The following is a 9,670-nucleotide window of genomic DNA, read 5'->3' on the forward strand; positions in this document are numbered from 1 at the left end:
AAGGACAGATAACCCACTCAGTCCCCTCACCTGGCTTCACAGAAGCTTCACTCAGTCCCCATACATGGCTTCAGGGTTACAGCACAGTCCAACCCGTCTTCAGCCTGACACCCTCCAATAATTACACTTTGATCCCTTTCCTATTGTGATGATTCTCTTTCCTTGGCTTTGTTTTCCTGGGGCCCCGCAGTAATCTTCTGAATGGGGATGAGGGCATTCCTTTAGTCAGATCTGAACAAGCTTCTCTATTTGCGTAGGGCACGGAAGGAGAGGAAAATTAGGTGCCAATACCTAGTCTCAACTGCTTTGAGACTTCCACAGTTTCCTTCCTAGTGGTGTCTTGTCTGTAAACAACACCGAAGGTAATTCATCTATGGATGCCAGATAGGATAAAATGAATGAGTTAAAAAAAAAAAAAGGTTTAAAGCTACCATAACTTTCATGAAATTTATTGACCAGGCTGTTTTCGTCTTTTACCATTTGCATTGCAGTTTTTTCCATTATAATTACATTTCCTAAAATTAGAGTAGCTTGCCAACAAAAAGCCCTGTAAAGCCAATGGTCTTAATAAAGTTTGTATGTAAATTTTTTACCTTAAGGTAGCAATATGCATTTACTACTTACACTTCAATTATGTTGCATACTTTTTCATGTTTATTATATTTCTTCTTTGGTGAATTATCTGTGTCTTTTACCTATTTTTGTTTTGGGGTGCTAGTTTTTGTAAAAACTATTAACTTAAGACGATAATGACATCAAGTCCAATGTTCTGTCCTTTCTGGAAAAGTAGCCTCTAAAATGTCAATAATTTGGCTCTGCTCTCCCTTTCCCTTCTCCTCTCCTTGCAGTACAACAGAAAGGGCATTAGATTTGAAATCCTAAGACACAGGTTCATTGCTGCCTCTCTGGTACTTATTATACTTACCTATAAAGTGAAGAAGCTGAATTAACTGGTTATAGCAAGGCCCTGAAGGTCTAAAACTTTTTCAGTCTATTAGTCTTTTCTATTCTCTCTTCAGTCATCACCAGCCCCAGTCTACCTAGGATGGCAAGATGATTTAACTGTGAGTTAATTATGGGACTTTTTTTTTTTTGGTAGCTATAAGTCCATGGTTATGCAAAAATCAAAAATAAGAAGTACAGAGAAAAGAAATGGTTGTCACTCCAAAAGCTTCAGTTTCTATATAAATGATAAAATTAGTTAAAATTCTACCATCTTGGGGCACCTGGGTGGCTCAGTCAGTTGGGTGTCTGCCTTCGGCTCAGGTCATGGTCCCAGGGTCCTGGGATCGAGCCCCACGTCTGGCTCCCTGCTCGGCAGGAAGCCTGCTTCTCCGTCTCCCGCTCCCCCTGCTTGTGTTTCCCTCTCTCGCTGTGTCGCTCTCTGTCAAATAAATAAATAAAATATTTAAAAAAAAAAAAAAAAAGAGATTCTACCATCTCAGGAACTTGTTAAGATTCTACCATCTCAGGGTCAGACTGTGGCTCTTGTGAGGATGTTAATGGCATCATTGAAAACAAATCCTAGCTTCAAAGCAAATAACCAAATATTGACTAAAGCAGACACAGTCCAAAAATTTGGTTCATTTGGTAGAGCAAAAGAATAAGCCAGTCACATTGGCTTTGATCCTCCCACTTCTTTTTACCAATCCTCTTCAATACTCTGATTTCCACACAATTGTACTAGGCCAACTTACTTTGAAAAGACAAAATTAAATAATCAATATGTGCAGTGCAAACGCAAACCTGGTTTAAAATGTTTTAGTTTTATCTTCAAAAGGGCCACTACTTTTAGTTTTCTAGTATCCTCCAACCTACCATCTGCCATTTTCTTAAAGAGAAATTCATATTTTTCTTTAAAGGATCTGGCTCCCCCCGCCCAAAATAAGTACGATTTTATTTAAACAAATGATGAGGGGAGAAATCCACTCAAAATTCTACCATTTTAATACAACTATTTTTTTTTTGTTTTTGATTTTCCATATTCCCTTCATCTTTGTTCATGTTCACATACATTTCTAGAGTCATAGCATGGTACACCTGCTCGTTTCACCAAACATTTCCTATGTTGTTACATAGCAATCATTATCACTTACAGTTGTAATATAATCCATAAAGCAGACTATCATCATTTATTAAGCCATTTCTGTATTTAGGGACATTTAAATTGACTCTGAAGTTTCCCTTTTTTACAGTAATAGTATAGTGAAGATCTTCATGCATAGAACTTTTTCTTTCTTATGAGTCATTAAGCAAGATCCTAGGGAATGAGATTTTGGGTCAAATGGTATGACTATATTTGGCACTTTTTTTTTTTTTTTTTTTTTTTTTAATTTTTTTTAAATTTTTTTTTTTACTATTAAACACCTAAGTGTGATACTAATATTATGGAATATGAAAAATACTCCTTTTTTAATGGATGTAGGAAGTTAAGGACCCCTAAAGGTAATGTGATCAAACAATATCCCTTTCAGCCCCTAGATTCCTCACTGCTTTGGGCATAATAAGCAAACATCCTACTGCAGTCCTTTCATCTGGTGGTAGCAGGGTAAAACACTTTTTAGGTTTCAGTAAAAGGAGTAAAAAAAAAAAAAAGAGTTCATAAGCTTCATGACCCTATTTTATCTTATTTTTTTTCTTTTTTTAAAAGATTTTATTTATTTATTTATTTGAGAGAGAGAGAGAAAAAAAAAACAGCATGAGACGGGAGAGGGTCAGAGGGAGAAGCAGGCTCCCTGCCAAGCCGGAAGCCCAATGTGGGGCTCGATCCCAGGACTCCAGGATCATGACCTGAGCTGAAGGCAGTCGCTTAACCAACTGAGCCACCCAGGCGCCCGGTCTTTATCAGATTTCTAGGCATGATAGTGCTTTTTTTTTTTTTTAAGTAAGCTCTACACCCAAAGTGGAGCTGGAACTTACAACTTCCAGACCAAGAGTCGCATGCCACCGGCTGAGCCAGCCAGGTATCCTGACAGTACTTACTCTGTTCAACTTGTACAATTTTTATTCTCAAGACCTGACCTCTCTAGACACCTTATGACTAAGAAAGAAAGAGTAAGGGAGCACCAGAAAAATGGCTTCAAAGAAACAAAAAATGGAAACATTTTCTTTTTTTTTTTTTAAGATTTTATTTATTTATTTGAGAGAGAGAGAATGAGAGAGAGCACATGAGAGGGGGGAGGGTCAGAGGGAGAAGCAGACTCCCTGCCGAGCAGGGAGCCCGATGCGGGACTCGATCCCGGGACTCCAGGATCATGACCTGAGCCGAAGGCAGTCGCGTAACCAACTGAGCCACCCAGGCGCCCATGGAAACATTTTCTTACTACTTATTAACACCAAGAAATAATGCCAGCCAATCCTATTCATTCTGTGACATCTTTAGCATTAAAAACTTTGCCCTTTTTATCATTACTAAAACAGCACATGATAGGTCTCTTAATTCACACAAAAAAACGGAAATGTAGGAAACCCCCAGCCTTCCCACAACAGCAACAACAACAAAACCTGCTATGGTATGACAGATATAGGAAAAAGCCTGAAAGAACACAAAATCAAATACTGCTAGAAGATAAAATAGGATCCACTATATATAGACTTTTGCAACTTGCTTTTTATGTAGCTTTTAAATATATAATTTTCATTACAAAATACAGCATACAGAAAAGTATAGGAATTCACCAACCAGGTTTGTCTAATCATATTTTTTTGTAATATTTGCTTTAGATTTTTAAAAAGAAATTCTAGGGTTGAAGCCCCTTGTGTGGCCCTGTCCTCTACATCCTTCCTTCATAGAGCTGAACTACATCCTGAATTGGCTATGTATCATTTCTATGTATGGTTGGGTTTTTTTTTTAAGATTTTATTTACTTATTTGAGAGCAAGGGGGGGGGGGAGGGCAGAAGGAGATGGAGAAGCAGGCTCCCCGCTGAGTAGGGAGCCCAATGTGGGGCTTGACCCCAGGACCCCGGGATCCTGACCTGAGCTGAAGGCAGATGCTTAACCGGCAAAGCCACGCAGGTGCCCCTCTATGCATATTTTTATATTTTTATTACATAAGTCCATTTCAATAAAATATATCTACCGGGCACCTGGGTCCTGCTTTTCCCTCTCCCTCTACTATTCCCCCGGCTTGTGCTCTCTCTCGCTGTCAAATAAATAAAATCTTTAAAAAAAAAAAATAAAATAAATCTACCTTATTTCTTCAATTCTAAGATTCATTTTTTCATATTAAAACATCTATAAAATTAGGATGTATCTTACAATCAATAAATTCAGTGTATATACAATAGTGGTGCATCTTAGCATCAATAGCGTTTTAGATTCTATGAAATGTATTGTTTTACACGTTTTTAAATGTAGATGTATCATATTAAACATTCTACAACTTCATATTTTCACTCAGTACTATATTCTTGAGATTTACCAATGTTATTACATGAATGCAACATCTTTAAATGTCTTAATTCACCATTACACCGCAGGATTAGAAGTCAGTGAGATAAGGAGGAAGTGCTTGCTAGTGGAAATGGTAACCTGTATGTTTATTTTTTTAAATGTGCCTGCTTGACTAAAATAAAGAAAAGGAGTAACAGACAAGACAGAAATAAGAAAAAAAGGAAGTAAAGAAAACCAACAGAAGAAGCTGCTTGCTTGATTTCTGAGTAACTGGCAATACCAGACATCAGAATAACTAAACATGATGACTCAGGAATAAAAATGATGACAGGAAAATTTCTTTCCTAGATATTTGTGCTGCTCTTACCCCAGAGCCCAGCCCAAGACACAACCTGCTCATGTCAGCCTAGCAGGCACTAAGAACCCCAGATCCCACCTTCACACAGCCCACTCCTCTCACGCCCACAAAGTGGGCAGAGCACAAGCATCAGGATAGGGCAGGCCTCAGTGATGAGGCAACAGAGCAGCATTTACACAACCAAGACTGGAGCCTCAGGCTTTGTTTCCTCTGATTCTGCTCCTCCCTGCCCCTCCCCTCCCCTCCCCTCAAGCCTCCTCTCCCCTCACTGCCTGCTCTTACTACTTTAGTGGAGGAAGTCCATTTCAAAGATCTATGTCTTTTGTCTGTCTGCTCTCCTACGCACATGCATATCCACACAAACACACACAACACTGAAAAGCCTTAGTAATCACTCAGGATTAGATTTTGCTGATGGTACATAAGAAAATTTCCATTACTGTTCCTAAAACCAAACTCCAGTTTCAGCTTACTGAGAGTGAAAAAGGGTAAGAAAATAATAGAACTAGAGCTCCTAATAGCTTTTCTTTATTCCTTCCATATGATCCAAAAATACCTTACTGGAGGCAGAGTTTTTTTTTTAAAAGACCTCAGTGGGTTTTTCTACACACAAACACAGAGCCCTTACCTTTCAGAATCAGAGGACATACTGGGATTATTCTTATAGGGATGTTATTTTATTGCTAATTAGTTCTTATATGTGTATTTTGCCCCATTACATCCATTTAAACATAAGCCAGTTGGGGAAAAAAATTATATTGATCTAATACCAGTTATCGCTTCTCGGCCTTTTGGCTAAGATCAAGTGTAGTATCTAATACCAGTTAACAGAGAAATCCCCGTATTTGTGCATATTTCTTAAATAAAAAGTATTACTGAATCTATTAATAAATGTAACTATAAAAATATAATTCCTAGTTTATTAATACATTAACTATATATTTTTATCTTTAATAAGGGTAATATTTTAAACTCTAGTGTTTTTTATTTCATACAGGGTAATAGTACCAAACAGCCCCAAACAATTTTATAAGTTTTCTTTCTCCAAAACATTACCATAAGCCATAAAATCCACTTGCATTCCGCTGTTTTGGAGTATTCTGCAACTAAAGTTCCTGTTACCTGCTGATATATTTGAAGTGTGTGTGAACATAAATTATTGGAACATTTTTTCAACTCTCAAATTTGATTAACTCACTTTCTTCCAGGTTATCCTAATTAACCTACAGCCTTCAAGCTTTGGGATTATTGCTGCCAATTCTGTACAACCATTTGTTTAATGCACAATCTTCTCTAATACCTTCAAGGTGAAATTGCAAATATAAACCCTTTTTGATTTCTACTAATTAACTAGACATTGGAATGTGGCATGCCCTATAATCTGTATTAATGTGTGAATACAAGTTTTGCCTACTTTATATGAAGCATTCAGAAAGAACTTATTAAACTGAAATAAATTCTTTCAGTAAAGGATTTTCATGTGTTCAAAAACTCCACTGAATGCCTACTATGTGCCAAGCACTAGGCCAGGCAGTACAGATAAAACTGTAAAGACGACACACATAGATAGCCTCTGCACTCACGGACCTTACAAGCCTAGTAAGGCAGACAGACATTAACAAATAATTACAACTAAATATCGAGAAAGCTTATGCCATAATTTGTGCCTTGCACAGCACCTGCCAAAGTTAAGCTCGGTACCTACTATTATCAGTATCTCAATCTCAAAAATACAAATTCTGTATCCAGTTGAATTTACTGATCAGGAGTAATATAAAGGGAGGAAAAGAGATGATAAAGTCATGCCTCAAATTAAAATTGTAGGACAGTGATGGGTGCACAACATGGTGAATATACTTAATGCAATTCAATTGTACACTTAATAGTCGTTAAAATGATAAAATTTATGTTACATATACTTTACCACAATTTTAAAAACTACATTTGGTTGTTAAATGTTTAATCAACTTTACCAAAAACACAAGGTGTATAAAAGGTAGAGAGAAGAGGAAGCCACACAGCATAGAGCTAAAAACAGACAAAAAATGTAAAATTGCTTTGATTCTTTTCCAACTTTACATCAATTGTTCAGTTCACCTTCCCTGGTCACTATCAGGCTGCGGAGCATAGTTGGGGGGGGGGGGCGGGGTGCAGAAAAAGCCACAATCTTAGAAACTGGTTTCACCATACATTCACATTTTCCTATCTTGGTTGAGTTCTCAGAGCTGTTATCATTCCTTTTTCTTCTCACTTCTCAGCTCCCAAACCTCTGCCACTCTCTTCAGATCAGCCCCTCTACCCCAATACATGACACTTAACAAATAACTTCTCAGAGAAAACAAAAGCCCCTTCAGCTTCCTGATCCTCAGCAATCCTACCTCCATTTGCTCCTGTTTTTACTTTCTTCTCTCCAGGTCCGGAATCAGTGGTACCTCTGGCAACCCCCGCCCCCCCACCAGCACCACCAGCAGTGCTTGGATTCCTTATCTGACTTGCTCATGAACCTTACTCTATTCATTCGCGCTTGGTAACTTCATCTCCCTCTCTACAGGCTCCCGCTCAAGCTACTCCCATCCTTTATAAAGTTAATTATTAACCTCCCCTGATGCTAATCCTCCTCTAGCTACCACCCTATTTCTCCTCTTGTTACTTCTCAGCCCCCACCCCCCATCTCTACTCCCCATTCACTGCTCCACAAACTAATCAAGCCCCACTCACCTCCACCCACACCAATAAGTTTAAGCTAGCTAAAGTCATCAGTGATTTCCCATGGACTCATTTCAATGGACCCTCTTCAGTCTTTTTCAAAAATAGGAAACTTCACGGGTGCTTGCGTGGCTCAGTTAAGCATCCAACTCTTGACTTTGGCTCAGGTCATGATCTCAGGGTCATGGGATAGAATCCTGGTTGGGCTCCAAGCTCAGCAGGAAGTCTGCTTCTCCCTCTCCCTCTGCCCCTCCCCCGCTCGGGCACACACACTTGTGTTCGCTCTCTCAAAAATAAATAAATCTTTAAAAAAAAGTAAATTTCATCCATATTTGGGAATACCACCATTCACCCAATTACCCAAGTGAAAAATCTGTCTTTCCAGAGTCCTCCACTGTTTCACCTCCTCATTCGGTCACAATTTCTTTTAATTAAAAAAAATATCATCCTCTTGTGAAATTTAAAAGTTCAGATAAGTATAAACTAAAATACGGTGCACAGGAGACATGAAAACATAGGTAACTGCACACAAATGTTCAAAGCAGCACTATTCATAATAGGCAAAAACTAGAAACAACCCAAAAGTCCATCAAGATGTGAATGGAGGGACGCCTGGGTGGCTCAGTCGGTTAAGCATCTGCCTTTGGCTCAGGTCATGATCTTAGGGTCCTGGGATCAAGTCCCACATTGGGCTCCTTGCTCAGTGGAGAGCCCACTTCTCCGTCTGCCGCTCCCCCTTCTTGTGCTCGCGCGCTCTCTCTGGCTCTCTCTCTCCCCCCCCACCCTAATAAATAAAATCTTTTTAAAAAAAAAAAAGGGTGAATGGATAAAAATTGTAGTACAGGCATACAAAGGAATACTACTCAGCAATAAAAAGAAATGAACTACTAATATATGCAACAACATGGGTGAATCTTCAAAACCATCATGCTGAGGAAGCACTAGAGACAAAGAAAAAACTGTATGATTCTATTTACACAAAATTTTAGAGCAAACAAAACCATAGTGACAGAAAGCAGTCAGTCGTTGCCAGGGGCCAGGATAAAGGGGAAGACTGACTGGAAAGAGACACAAGAGAACATCTTGGGGGTGATGGAAAGGCTCGATCATGATTGTGATTGTGGTTCATGACTGTATGCATTTGTCAGAACTCATCAAATTGTAGACTTAAAATTGCTGAATTTTATATGAAATTATCCCTCAATAAAGCTGGATTTTAGAAAAATTAATTGAACCAAGGCGCCTGTGTGGTTCAGTTGGTTAAGTGTCTAACTCTTGATTTTGGCTCAGGTAATGATCTCAGGGTCGTGAGACTGAGCCCCACATTGGGCTCCATGCTCACAGAGGAGTCTCCTTGAGATCCTCTCTCTCCCTTTGCCCCTCCCCCATGCCCTCGCTCTCTAAAATAAATAAATATTTTTTTTTTTTAAAATGAGCCTTCTAAAATGTGTCCCAGTTAATATTTCTAAACCTTCGGGGTGCCTGGGTGGCTCAGTCGTTAAGTGTCTGCTTTCGGCTCAGGCCATGATCCCAGGGTCCTGGGATCGAGCCCCGCATCAGGCTCCCTGCTTGCCAGGAAACCTGCTTCTCTCTCTCCCACTCCCCCTGCTTGTGTTCCTGCTCTCACTGTCTTTGTCTGTCAAGTAAATAAAATCTTTAAAGAAAATTTTTTTTTCTAAACCTTCAATTGTTTTCTAAAGTCCTAACTTACATTTTGGTTCTAAAGTCAGTCAGTCCCAGGCGCCTGGGTGATTCAGTCATTAAGCGTCTGCCTTCGGCTCAGGTCATGATCCCAGGGTCCTGGGATTGAGCCCCACATCAGGCTCCCTGCTCGGCGGGAAGCCTGCTTCTCCCTCTCCCACTCCCCCTGCTTGTGTTCCCTCTCTTGCTGTCTCTCTCTCTGTCAAATAAATAATAAAATAAAATATCTTTAAAAAAATTTTTTAAAAAATAGTCAGCCAGTCCCACATACAGTCTTATGTTTCCATAATGACACAAATCCTTCTCTAGTGACTGGAAACACTTAGCAGAATTCTGTTTTGTTTCCAGAAACCTTATAAAAGCAACAATTTGTAACATACACAGGTGAATTTTATCATCAAAATGGCATTACTTTGTGATAAATAAGTAGTGTCTCTGATTCTACCCACATAACCTCATTTACTTTTTTTTTTTTTTTTTTTTGCGAGAGAGGGAATGAGAGAGAGCACG

The 9,670-nt window shown here is 39.0% G+C and overlaps 1 protein-coding gene and 1 pseudogene across 1 annotated transcript in view; one reads left to right on the forward strand and one right to left on the reverse strand.

The window, feature by feature from the left end:
- The window catches only part of SLC16A10 (solute carrier family 16 member 10), a 114,417-nt gene that overhangs the window by 87,831 nt on the left and 16,916 nt on the right, over window positions 1-9,670 (reverse strand). The window lies entirely within an intron of this gene.
- On the forward strand, window positions 5,529-5,638 carry LOC123325661 (annotated as a pseudogene).

The sequence above is a fragment of the Neomonachus schauinslandi genome, chromosome 8 (assembly GCF_002201575.2).
Source record: "Neomonachus schauinslandi chromosome 8, ASM220157v2, whole genome shotgun sequence".
NCBI classification, from domain to species: Eukaryota; Metazoa; Chordata; class Mammalia; order Carnivora; family Phocidae; genus Neomonachus; species Neomonachus schauinslandi.